We start from the raw sequence: 13,393 nt of genomic DNA, 5'->3' as shown, positions 1-13,393 counted from the left end.
TTTAGCAAAGGAGACGTTTAATTTTTGGAGAGATTATTCAGAGCCAGCCGGAGCCCCCAGGCCCGGGACCACATCACGTTTCTCTGGGCGACCGGTCCCCGCCTTTGGGTCAGTTGCACACACAGACAGAACAGCACTGTTTTATCTTTTGAAATTTTCCTTAAAGATTTATTTATTTCTGCACACAAGAGCTGGGGTACAGGCCAGAGGTGGGGGAACGAGAGGACTCCCCAGAGACAGAGTGGGGAGCAGAACAGGTGGATCCACTGAAATCCACTGCTGAGGGGAGCCGCGGGGAGTCCGGAGAGGTCTGCCGCGCCCTGTGGGCAGCTCCCTGGCCTGGGATCACACTCAGGCCGCAGAGGCCGCGGATTGCTTCCCAGTGCTGAGTCTTAACCCCTGCGCCACCAGGGAGGCCCATCACTGTTTTTCCTTAGCAACGGAAAGACTTCCCAGTCGTCCCGTCCCAAGGCTTCTAGCAAACCTAGTTAGTTGCTAAAGGAGGATCACTGCTCCCCACTTCAGAGCCCCCTTGATCTTCCAGAGCCGCTGAGTCTGGGGCGATGTGGGGGCCGGAGGGTCTTTCCTGCTTGTCCCGCGCGCCCGTGGCTGCCGGCAGCCTCTCCCCGCTCCTTCCCCTGGACTCGCCCTCGGCCGCGCTTGGCAGGTAGGCTCTTTGGAGGCTCCCCAGGTCCCGACCAGGAGCGAGAACCCTGGTTCCGTGACTCCCATCCCGGGGAGTCCTGACCCACGAGGTGGGCTTCTCCAGCCCAGCAGGACGGGGTCCCCCCTGGGCCCGGGCAGGGGACGCCCCAGCCTCCCCTTCGGCACAACTCAGCTGCCTGTTGCCAGCGTGAGGACAGTCCCTCGGGGTCTCCGTTGGCAAAGAGGTTAGTGATCCTTATCAAAATGGATTTTGAGTCGTGGTAAGTGATTTCCTGCACCTTTGCAGTCATATTGTTCTTTCACTCTATTCTCTCAACGCGGCGAGCCACCAGTCCATTTCGGATGTCGAGTCTGCGTGGCCAGGAGCCCGCGTGGCTGCGGTGAGGGGTGTGGGTCTTTTTGTGATGTTGTCACACCTCAATAGCCGGGCTGTTACCCGCATAGAGCAAGGGGGTGGTCTCGCTGTTCTGACAGAAGGGGCATCAGTATTGGGTTGCTGCTTCTCGGATAGGTCATGGAATTCTCCAGTGAAATCAGCTGGGTCTGGGTTTTTACTAAGTTTTGTTTTTATACATTCTTTTAACAGGCATCGGGCTAGTGAGATTTTCTGTTTCTTTTTATGTCCTTTTTGGCAGGTCGGGTTCCTGAATTTCTAGATTTTTAACAGTTTTGCCTCCTTTCAAGGCATTATTTGCTATGTGACTTGTTCAGGCGATTTTTGACTCTTTATATCGGAAATTCCCCTCATTCTGTCATTGCATCTCTGATGTTTTATAATTCTAATTTGTATTTTTGGTGTCTTGAATATGTTCAGGGTTTCCCCTAGCGTGTTCTGTGGGGCTCCCTCCCGCCAGCTGCGTGTCAGAGGATGCATCTCCCCGCAGGCCCGCCCTCCCGGCCTCTGCTGCTTGCCTTGGGGGCTAGTTCTTCTGAGCTTCTGGGAGGGAGGGTGCAGCTGGGGCGCTCATGCTGTCTGTCCTGCCGCGGGCGCCTGCCCCTCAGACCCTCCCACTGGGACTGTCCCAGGGCCGCCCTGTGGCCGGGCCGTGCCCTGCAGCTGCCACAGACTGGCGGCCTGAACGCGGGCGGCTCCTACCTCCAGCTCAAGCCTGGAAGTTCCCGTCACGGCTCAGGTAGGGCTGGGCTTAGGTGAGGACTTGCAGGTCTGTGGGCGGCGCCTGGGCCTCGGCCTGTGGAGGGGCAGTTCTTGATCTGCCTCTCCTCATGAGGGCACCAGACCTGTCCCATCCGGGTGCCGCCCCGCGACCTCTTTTAACCCTAATTACCTCCCTTGTGACCCCTCTCCAAGCATGCTACACAGGGGCTCCGGCTTCTAGTATGGGTTTTGAGGGGATGGATGCCCGGCGCTAAGCTTGCGCTGTGTGTTTGGGAACGTTCTGTGTATGTCTTGAGCCAGGGACTCCTGGGGGGCTGTGCGTCCGTGGGGACACCCCACGAGCCTCCTGCATTGGAGGCCAAGGGCCTCCTGGAGGACCTCGGGAGGACACCCCCACCCACCCCAGCATCACAGGCAGGGATGGGTACAGGGCGTGCTGCTCCCTGGCTCGCTCGCCTTCAGCCTCCCGGCCGCGGCTCTGCCGGTCTCTGCAGCGGCGCGCTCAGCCAGACGCCCTGTGGACGTGGACGTTGTTTGGATTTTGATTTTGACCAAGTCTAAGAAAACGGTCACTGGCTAAGCGAGCCAGATGGCTGACTGTGGACGATCCCTGGACGGCGCTGAGGAGCTGCTGTCAAAGCCTTTGGCCTGGTGGTTCTCGAGCGTCCGCCTGCTGTGCAAGCGCTGGTGCGAGGGCCTGGCCCTGACGACGTGATTCGCAGCCAGCGCTCAGTGTTGGGCCTTCGCCCCTGTGTCTGGCACAGAACTCCCGAGCCCTTGGAATGTCCTAAGTGAGGAGACACCGTGGAGTCTCTCGTTAACAAGGTGACTCTGGGCACCGGAGTGGGGACCGGCCACCAGGGGAGCAAGCCGCCCCATCCGCGGGCTGGAGCTTCAGTCCCACGTCCAGACGGCCGGGAGGAGGGAGGGGCTGGGGCCGACTCAACGCTGTGATCGAATCAATCCCGACCTTAATGAAGCCTCCAGGAAAGCCCGAAAGGAGAGGCTTGGGAGGGCTCCCCGAGAGTGCGCGTGCGGGGTTTTGGGGACAGTGGGATGTTCCGACAGAGCCGGGGCCTGGCCCGTGCGTCTCTCCTGTCCGGCTGTCCCTCCGCGTCCCTCCCGCGCCCCTGCACGAGAGCTGGCAGCGCAGGAGGTGAGCTGAGTGCTGTGAGCCGTCCTGCAAATGGATGGAGTTCAGGGAGGGGTGCGCGGGTGGGGAACACCCCACACTACTGGAAATGGGCCCAGGGACCCGCTTACTAATTAGTAAAATCTGCCTCAGCCTCTCACCTTCTGGCGCGAGCAGCGCGGCCGAAACCGGCCTGGCAGCCGGCGTCCCCTGCTGTGGCTCCACCGATGGATGCGTCGTCGCCGAGTGTGACCCCTTCGGGAAGAGGATCTGTCCTTCGGCAATGATTCATTGTCCTGAAACGTGGTGCTTGTGGGACAGAAATACTTGTCCGTCCGCCATGAGCTTTCTGAGTAAGGGTGTGATGTGCTTAGCGACGACCAGCGAGGCTTTGCTTCTGTATGACAGCACGTGCTCTCATTTGGGTGTCTTGGGTGCACCTTGGCAGCCGCAAACAAAAGCGCCCCGTCACCCCAACAACAAACGGGCTTATTTAGAAACAGTAAAGTAGAGGGGGCAGATGAATGTGCTCCCCCGAGCCCAGGGGCGCACCCACCCGCTCCCCTTCCTCCTTCCCCCAGCCGAGGGGCGGGACTGGGCATGGGGCTCGCTGGCCCGGGTGTGGGGTCCTCCGCTCTGCTTCCTCTGTGCTCCCGGCCCTGTGGCCGGACTGCGGTGGAGTGGGGGCCCCCGTGACTTCTGGTGTCCCTCTGGGGGACATGCTGCTCTTGACGTGCTGCTCTGGCAGGTGGGACAGGACACCCAGGTCTTCCTGGCCTTCCTGCTCCAGGCCAAACGTCAGGATTTGTCTGGAAGCCCTGGCTCCGGGCACCAGAGAACGTCCTCGTCACGTGTGGTGGTTTCTGGCCTCTGGGCTCATGGATGAGAGCGCGTGGCCACCAAGAACAAATAAGGCGCCTCTTCGTGCTATTATTTTCAATTAAAAATTAAGAATCTGGGCCTCCCCGGTGGCGCAGCGGTTGAGCGCTGGGTTGCGAAGCTGCCCGAGGCCTCTGCGGTGCCGGTTCCATCCCCGGCTGCTCCCCGGCCACCGGAGGAGGGTCCCACATGGCGCGCAGACCTCTCCTGCCGCCCGCTGCTCCCCTCAGCAGTGTCCTTCGGTCCTTCTGCCTGCTCTGCTCCCCGCTCTGGCTCTGGTGACTCCTCTCACCCTCCCGCGCTTCTGACTGTCCCCAGTGCATGTATAAACAAACAAACAAATAAATAAATAAAACATGCCTCTATAAAAAAAATTAATAAAAAAATATTAAAAAAAATTAAGAATCTGCTGCTTTTACTTCTTTGATTTTATAGGGATGTTCTATGCTGGAATCTTGGTTTTTAATAACATTGCTGTATTCACTTAATGGCTTTACGTGAGCTGTCACGGTTCTAAAATATCAGTGTTACATCACCTCTCAGAACAGCGAGGCTGGGGCCTCCCCGGTGGCGCAGCGGTTGAGCGCTGGGCTGGGAAGCTGCCCGCAGCCTCTGCGGCGCCGGTTCGATCCCCGGCTGCTCCCCGGCCACCGGAGGAGGGTCCCACATGGCGCGCAGACCCCTCCTGCTGCCCGCTGCTCCCCTCAGCAGTGTACCTGGGTCCTTCTGCCTGTTCTGCTCCCCGCTCTGGCTCTGGTGAATCCTCTCGCCCTCCCGCGCTTCTGACTGTACCCAGTGCTTGTATAAATAAATAAAGAAATAAATCTTTAAAAAAAATCTTAAAAAAAAAAAGAAAAAGGAACAGCGAGGCTGAAGAAGTTTAGGATTCCTGTGTGCACCCACCCAGGGCCTGAGTCAGAACAGTTTTAAACTCACCTGAGCCTACTCTGCTCCATGTGGCCATGCTACCAACTTGGCACGTAGCCGGGTTCATTTATTTTAGCCTTTAAAGATTTTTTCTTTTTTTTTTTTTTTTTTTGAGCAAAGAATTTTTTTTTTTTTTTTTTTTTTAATAGAGGCATGTTTTTTTTCTTTCTTTCTTTCTTTGTTTATACATGCACTGGGTACAGTCAGAAGCGCAGGAGGGTGAGAGAATTCACCAGAGCCAGAGCGGGGAGCAGAGCAGGCAGAAGGACCGAAGTACACTGCTGAGGGGAGCAGCGGGCGGCAGGAGAGGTCTGCGCGCCATGCGGGACCCTCCTCCGGTGGCCGGGAAGCAGCCGGGGATCGAACCGGCGCCGCAGAGGCCGCGGGCAGCTTCGCAACCCAGCGCTCAACCGCTGCGCCACCGGGGAGGCCCAAGATTTTTTCTTTTTTTATGTACTTTTTTTTTTAAAGAGGAGACACATTTATGATTCTCAAGCTGGAGTCATTACTGAGGTCGCCATCTTATTTCTGTAGCTTCCCCCTACTCTTTCTCCCTCCTCCCAGCTAACCAGCTTTATTGCTTTGTGGCTCATCCTTCCGCTGTTATTTTCCTGGAGAGGAAAATAAAAATGCAAATTTTTACCTCTTTTGAAAACATCAGCACAGTGTGCATGAGATGGTGCTGGTGCGTGAGGTGCTGCTGGGGCATGAGGTGGTGCCGGGGCGTGAGTGTTACGTCGTGCAGCACCACACTGATGAAGACATGGGAGTCGTGGAGCGGGCTGCACAAGGCAGGATGCTGCTGAGAGCAAGATCCTGGCCATTTTTATTGATAGAATAATCATAGAGCATCAGCTACGTGCGTTAGGAGGACAAGGAGAAAAAGATGGTGAGACTCAGGATGTCATCTAGGGCTTGGGGGACACGAGTCTGCTGACCATGTCATCAGCTTAATGACCAAGTGTCGTCATCGAAACTAGACCCCAGACCCCAGTCCTAATCTTATCAACAAGGCCTTCCAGGGCCTCCCAGGCGGCGCAGCGGTTGAGCGCTGGGTTGCGAAGCTGCCCGCAGCCTCCGCGGCACTGGTTCGATCCCCGGCTGCTCCCCGGCCACCGGAGGAGGGTCCCACATGGCGCGCAGACCTCTCCTGCCGCCCGCTGCTCCCCTCAGCAGTGTCCTTCGGTCTTTCTGCCTGCTCTGCTCCCCGCTCTGGCTCTGGTGAGTTCTCTCACCCTCCCTCGCTTCTCACTGTGCCCAGTGCATGTATAAACAAACAAACAAACAAATAAATAAATAAAATACGTGCCTCTTTAAAAAACAAAAACAAAAACAAGGTCTTCCACCGATCAGCTTCTGGGGTCCCTTGTCATACATGGGTCCTCGGCACCCCGGGCGCCCCAGTCATACCTCGTGATCACACCCTTCCCAGGGGGCTCCGGCTTTCTGCTCTTGATTGATATGGAAGCTGCCTTGTAAGGTTTGGCTCCTATGACTGTGCCGGGACAGTTCTGACCCTTGTATAGGAGCGCAGAACTGCAGGTGACCACACCGGTGGCTGAATGGGCCGCTTAGGTCTGGCAGCCCCGCACGCGAGGTGGTGCCGGGGCACGTTGGATGCGTCTCTGTGCCCTCCTTTCCTCTGTGAAATAGAAGTCTGAAGAGACCGCGGCCCGCTCCACAGCAGGGCAGTCTCTGTGTGTGCCCCCAACACTGCCCATGCCCTTGGGGGTGCCAGGGTTCTTAGGGCCGGGCCCTGTGGGGAGCCGGGTCCTCTGGTTGTGTGTCGGGAGCTTGGCAGGTGGGACTCCCTGTCCGAGCACCTCGGTCAGCGGGAAGGAGAAGAGTGCCCGGCAGGGGCGAGCCCGGTCCCCTGCCACTGCCCGCAGCGCCTCAGGCCCAGGCCCAGGCCCAGGCCCAGACCTGCCTCCATTTGTACCACCAGGGGACCATTAGCCACAGTAGTTTAAAGAAATTCCACGTCTTGGGAAATTCCACATCAACCCTCAGCTTCCACCTCCTCTGGAGAGGGGCGGTCTGGGGTCCCCCTTCCCAGGGCGGGAGGGGCGTCCAGGTGCAGCCCCCCTTGTCGCGCGTCTGGTGGCGAGTTGTCCTTTGGGGGTAACGTTTCATGACCCGTGAGCACGTGTGTGCGCGTGTGAGTGCGGGGTGGGGGCTCAGCACAGCTCCTGCAGCCTTACGCGGTGCAGAAACTCCTGTTGCATCTGTCCATCTCTCTCCAGCTCTTTGCCCGGTGCTATTTTCACTACAAAAACTGAGTCGGTGGGCCTCCCCGGTGGCCAGTGGGTTGAACGCCGCGCTGTGGAGCTGTCCGCAGACTCTGCAGCGCGGGTTTGATCGCCGGCCGGCCAGGGAGATTCCCACATGGCGCGCAGACCTCTCCTGTCCCCCCGCTGCTCCCCTCGGCAGTGGGTTTCTGCTCCCCGCTCTGTCTCTGCTGAGTCCTCTCACCCCCACACCTCTGGCCTGTGCCCTGGTTCTTGTATAAAATAAATAAATCTTTTTAAAAAAAACAGCTCAGAGTGAAGAGTAAGAAAGATTAGGACCTTCACTGGAAAATGAAGCTCAAGATGATGACAAGTTTTGTGTCTGCTGTCGCTGAGTTCCCGGGGGAGCCACGTGCTCCTCCTTGGAGCAAACCCCAAAGAATCCCGCCCGTCGCGGGGGTGCTGGCTTTGCGTGGAGGGCCGAGGCGTCCTCCCAGCTCACCTGGCTTCCGAGCATGAGCATGAAACTGTTTGTGTTAAACATATTCGAGGGCTCCGAGCTTCTCACTCGTGTTCCTCCCCGGCGCGCCCGCAGCCTGCTCACGCTCTCGTCCAGGTCGCCGCCCAGTCCTCTGGGGGTCACGTCCCTGGCAGCTGCGGGGAGCCCCGGCCTCTCACCCGCCTGGTGGCGTCTGACGTCTCTCGCCGAATCGCAGCCTCTCTCGGCTGCGCGTCCTGCGTTCCCAGGCATCAGAGCGGGCCGGGGCGGCTGGAGATGGAGGAGTCAGAACTGATGGCGGGAACCTCCGAAGGGAGTGGGAGGCCGGGGGACGGCGCCCCGGGGGACGCAGGCAGGCGCAGGCGGCGCCCAGCCCGGTGGCGCGCCCACCCGCCTCCGGCAGAGCTGCCACGCGCGCGAGAGAGGACGACTGCCCGCGGCGGCAGCCTGCACCGTGCTCGGGGCCCACGAGGGGAGCCCCCCCGGGTGAGAGGCGGCCCCGCCACGAGCCTCTGTTGCCTCGCCGTGCGGGGTCTTCGTGGCGGGGAGCAAGGCCTCCCCAGCCCCGCTGGTGGTTCGTGCTTCGGGTTACGTTTCCCTCCCGCGAAGGCTGGCGGCGCCGCGCGGGTTGGAAGCGGTTCGCGGGGGCGTGAGGCTCGTGGGCGCCCCGCGCGGTCCCCGCGGCCGGCGACACGCCCGCCCCCTGACGTGGCTGCTGCTTCGTTTCCTTCATTTCGAAGCGTAGATGAATCGGTGGGTTTCTAGGGCATTGGACTCCGGTCTACAAAGGCCTCCCCTCCCGAGGCTGAGAGCCGCTCGGCCGTCACTGTCCCTGTGTCGCCTGGAGTGTCTCCCGCGCTGTCGTGGGGGCTGTTTTGACGGAAGGCGGGAGACCCGGGGCTCCAGCCTCGGCTCCATCCCGCGGGTGTCGGCGCCGCTCGGAGGGGCCGTGGGCTTTCCCGCGGCGGCGTCCTGCCTGGCGCGCCCTGCGCCTGCCGCGGGCCGGTCTCCACGCGTGCGGAGCCGGCCAGGAGGTCTGAGCTCTGATGGACGACGCGGCCCCTCTCCGCCACACGTTTCCTCTGGCCACTCTCTCTCCGCGTGGCTTTGAGACTCAGACACGGCCTCGTCCCGACAGCGCACCAGACCCTGCCTGTGGCCCCTCCCGGGCCACGGGTCCTTTACGGGCCAGCGCGCGGGGCGTCCGCAGATCGGCCCGTCCTGCCTGGGGCCGACTTGGAAGGCTCCGGACTTGTGGTGGGGTCCCGGCCCAGCCCCTGCGCGGCGGACTATGTCCATAGACGGGGCCTTCGAAGGGGTGACTGGGTGAAGCGTGGCCTGGCAGGCGACTCACAGGAAGGGCCGTCTGGACGCAGAGGGTGCAGCATGGGCGCTCGCGGGGACCACGATGGGGAGGGCCCGAACTGACAGTGTCTGCAGAGAGGGCCTGGCCTGGGGCGTGGTGCTGAGGGTGTCCAGCCAGAGGGGCGCGTGCTGCCTCCTCCCCTCCGGGCGTGGGGTGAGGGCGGGAGGCCTCCCCTGCTTCCGCACAGCCCCGCTCTCCTCTGCACACCGGCCCCCTGGAAAAAGGTCGCCCCCGTCTTGAAAGCGCCTGTATCCAGTTGGCCCACTTTTTGGTGGGTCATGGAATGGCAGCGCATCCCAGGAAGACGGCTTCTCTTATTGAAGCTCAGAGGGTGCGTCTCCCGCGTAGCGGACTTCAGTCTCTGAAGTGAGCATGCTGGCCAAGACAAGTTTATTTTTAAATTTTAAATTTTCTTTTTTCTTTTTCTTTTTTTTTTAAGATTTATTTATTTATTTATTTGTACAAGCACTGGGTACAGTCAGAAGCGCGGGAGGGTGAGAGGATCCACCAGAGCCAGAGCGGGGAGCAGAGCAGGCAGAAGGACCGAAGGACACTGCTGAGGGGAGCAGCGGGCGGCAGGAGAGGTCTGCGCGCCATGCGGGACCCTCCTCCGGTGGCCGGGGAGCAGCCGGGGATCGAACCAGCGCTGCAGAGGCTGCGGGCAGCTTCGCCCAGCGCTCAACCGCTGCGCCACCAGGGAGGCCCTAAATTTTTAATTTTCTGATGTCGTTCACTTTCGGTCAGCATCTGAGGGCTCCCCGCAGGGACCCCCGGTTCTCCCACCTCCACACGTGACCATCACCTCTGTCCCTCCCTCCCCTGCTTTGACCCATCCCCCCCTTGTTGGATGCCTCGGGTCTATGGTCAGCTGCTAGTTTTGCCTTTTTCTTGACCTTTTTTTGTCTCTATATTCCATGCATCGGTGAGACCACCTGGTATTTATCTTTTTCCTTCTGACTAATTTTGCCCAGCAGAATCCCTCCCAGCTCCATTCAGGTTGCTGCAGGTGCCATGAGTTTGTCTTTTTGAAGGCTTAGTAGTATTCCCGTGTGTATAGACCAGAACTTTTTGATCCATTCGTCTGTTTGGGGGCATTTGGGCTGGTTCTGTATCTTGGGACAGTGACCAGCGCTGCGGTGCGCGCAGGAGAGCAGGTTTCCTTGCCAACCTGTGCTTCGTGTCCTTCGGGTAGACTCCGAGGAGTGGAACTGCTGGGTCACAGGGCGGATCCATTTTCAGTACTTTGAGGGCCCTCCACTCGGCTTTCCAGGGTGGCTGGACGGGTGGCTGGACGGGTGTGCGTCCCAGCAGCTGTGGGAGAGGCTCCTTTCCTCCGCAGAAAGGCTGTTTCGTTTGCCGAGCGCTTCTGCGCACCTGTGAGGTGACCGCGCGGTTTGTTGTCCAGTTGTTAGCGCATCCGCCACGTTGACCTGCGAACGTCGGGCCACCTCCCGCCCGGGTGAAGCCGCTGCACCGCCCAGTGTGCTGGGCAGTTCCGTTTGCTGGTGTCTTATGAGAGTTTCTGCATCCGTCCGCCCGGGATGTGGGCTCCTGGCTCCTTCTCGGGGGTGCCCTTGTCCGGCTCTGGTGTCGGGGGGTGCAGCCTTGTGAAGTGATTGTGGAGGTGCCCCTGCCCCTTCTATTTCTGGCAGAGCCTGAGCAGAATCGAGCTCTCCATTCAGTGTTTGGTGGGACTCCGCAGCGGAGCTGTCTGGCCTGGGCTGAACCGGCGCCCACGGCCAGTTCCGCCTCCTCCTTACTCCGTTCTGCTCAGATGCTGAGCCCTGCGCCGGGGCATCTGTTCACTGCGGACGTTCCAGGCCCGACCCCAGAACTGCGAGCCAGTTTTTGGGCCCCGGCTCTGGGGATGTGATTAGCAAGCCTCTGAGTGACCTGCCCGCATCAGTCAAGTCTGGAGACCGTGGCCCGATGTGGCGAAGGGGTCGCCTCGCCAGGCGGCTCCTGTCCCCCAGCGGCTGTGCCCTCACGTGTCTCCCCGCCCGGCGCCACGGTTTCCCTGCGCTCAGAAACAAAACTCTGTTAAATAAAAGCAACACTTGCAAGTGATCCTTTGAAAATCTGAATTATTTATATGACCACACTACCTACAACCCCCTGGGAATCAAACCTGGCCTCCGGGTCACGAGCAGCCCCCTCCCCCCAGCACCCCTGGGCCAGCTGGGCCTCAGCCCTGCCAACCCCCACACCTCAGGCCTGGGCTGCCCCGTGTGCTCCCTCCCTCTGGCCCCTTTCACTGGTTAAAAAACCCCACAGAACTCCAAAACGGGGGGCTTGGCAGGGCTGGTTCCTTCTGAGGCTCCCGGGGAGCCTCAGTTTCCTTGCCGCTGGACTTCCAGGAGCTCCTGGACCCTCCTCACAGCTTCTTCTCAGACCCCCTTCTCCCTGCTGGAAGGACCCTGGCCCCAGGTTGGCCCTGCCCCCATCTCCAGACCCTCCTTGGGCTTGCCTTGCGCCCCTTTGCTCCGGGAGGTTCTGGGTTCGGGATGGGGCATCTTTGGGGCCACGGGCTGGGGGGGACACAGGGTATTTGGGGCTGCAGGTGTGGATGGGCAGGATCTGTCCCGCCCCGGGCTCCACTCCCCGGAGGCCGAGGGAGTCGACCGGCAGGCCGGCCCCAGGTCGCCAGGAGGCCGGGGGGGGGGGAAGAGCCACCGCAGCGTGGTGGGCAGGGCGGAGGCCTGTGCTGGGCTCCTGGCTGTCAGGCACTGCCCCCACCCCCGGGCGCTGGTGGGCCGGGCCCGCGGGCTGGGGTGGAGCAGGCCAGGCGGAGCCATCCCCTCCTCGCCACACGGGGGCGCGCGCGCTCCACGCAGCCTGCGCCGGGGCGGCTGGGCGGGCTCCCTGGGGTCTCCTTCTGGGAAAGCGGCCTGGGCGAGCACCTGCTGACGCGCGCGGGTCTGAGGGGCCAGGAGAGGAGCCACGGCAGGGGCCAGGAGAGGAGCCACAAGGCCAGAGCAGACCCTTGGCTCCGGCCGGACCATGGTCTCCAGCGGGTCTGCCCTCCGTCGAGGCCTGGACGCCCCCCCTGGGGCCGGGGCGCCCACCGGCCAGGGCCGGCCGGGAGGGGCTGTGTCTGCAGGGGCAGCGCTGCGGCCGGGAAGCAGGGGCGGGGAGGGGCGCTTCTGGCCAGGCCAGCGCTGCCCGCCGGGCACTTCCGCGGGGCTCCTAGGAAGCTCCTAAGCGCGGGCGCCTGGGGTCCCGGGTGTCTCGGCGCCCACAGGCCAGTCCTGGAGAATGTTAACTCCCGGTGAGGCAGACTCAGCCGATGCTGACAGGCCCGCAGGCCAGTTACCTGGGGGAGCCCCGGGAGTGCCCTCAGCTTGGAAACATTGGGGTGTCCAGGTGGTAAGAGTGTTAGGGGAAAGGATGTCCCGAGCAAACTCCGTGCAGGCTTTGTGGACTGCACCCCCACGCCGGCAAGTCACCAGCAGCTACAAATCCCAGGATCCCCAAAGGGAGGGCTGCGAGGACCTGAGGGTGGAGTTTCATCTCGGGGTTGCCCTGTAACAAAACCATGCTGCATTGGAGCTCCTGGGGCTCAGGGGGCGTCTGGATTCCATCTTGGAGCGAGGTGGAGGCCGTCTGCGCAACTGCGCGCCCGGCGAGAGCCGGCCAGGTCCGCCTTTCTGGGCAGTGCCTGCCCCAGGCCGGGCTTCTGGCCGCACCTGACCAGCTCCTGCAGGGGCGGCACTGCTGGTGTTAAGGGCGGCACAGGGGACCCTGTAGGCTGCCGCCCTCCTCACCTCTGCGGTGCCTGCCGGGCCTCTCTGCAAGACAGCAGAGCGCCCGCCAGTGCCCGGGGGCCTGACCAGATGGTGGCCAGAGAGACATGATGAGTGAACTTGAACTTGGTCCTCTGAAGCTTGTTTCTTAGTTTGGGAGACAAATGGCCTCATAGGTTGGCAGCTCCTGGCTGGGGCATAGAACGGGTGTGTGTGTGCGGGTTCAGACGTCGGGAGAGCAGGGTGCTGAGGTTAGCAGGCCCGGGGGTTCGCTGCCGGAGGGGTGGGGAATCCTGCCCAGGGGCACCTCCTTTGAAGAGCGGCAGGGCCTGGCAGGGGCTGGCAGGGGCTGGTGGTCCTGCTGGGCAGCTGCTGGTGCCCCACACGAGGCGAGGACACTGGCGCGGAGCCCCCTTGGGCGGGTGTGGGGCAGCCTCGCTACGCAGAAGCACAGGTCTCCACGCCTAGCCGGAGACGCGCCGGAGCGGGGCCTCCAGGGGAGGCAGCAGGGGGGACTTGGTGGCTTCCTGCTCGCGAGCCTGCAGGGGAGCCAGGCCTGCGGGGGCAGTGGGACCCTGGCACGCAGCCCAGCCGCTCTCTTTCTGGGTGGCCAGCCTCCTCGGAGCTAACTCTCCCCGCCTGGCTCTCTGCACAGGAGCTGGGGTCCTCCGGGGTCCGGGCAGGCCCACCTCCCACACGAGTGTCTCAGGGGCATCTGCATGCAGAGGGCTGGCCGGGGGCGACGTGGGCTCCTGACTGGGTGCTGAGGGGGCAGCAGAGCCTGGTGGTGGCTTGGGGCGGCCAGCTGGACAGGCACGTGCTCTGGTCTCTAGGCG

Source organism: Talpa europaea (assembly GCF_964194135.1).
Source record: "Talpa europaea genome assembly, chromosome: 14".
Lineage (NCBI taxonomy): Eukaryota > Metazoa > Chordata > Mammalia > Eulipotyphla > Talpidae > Talpa > Talpa europaea.
This window is presented reverse-complemented; position numbering follows the sequence as displayed.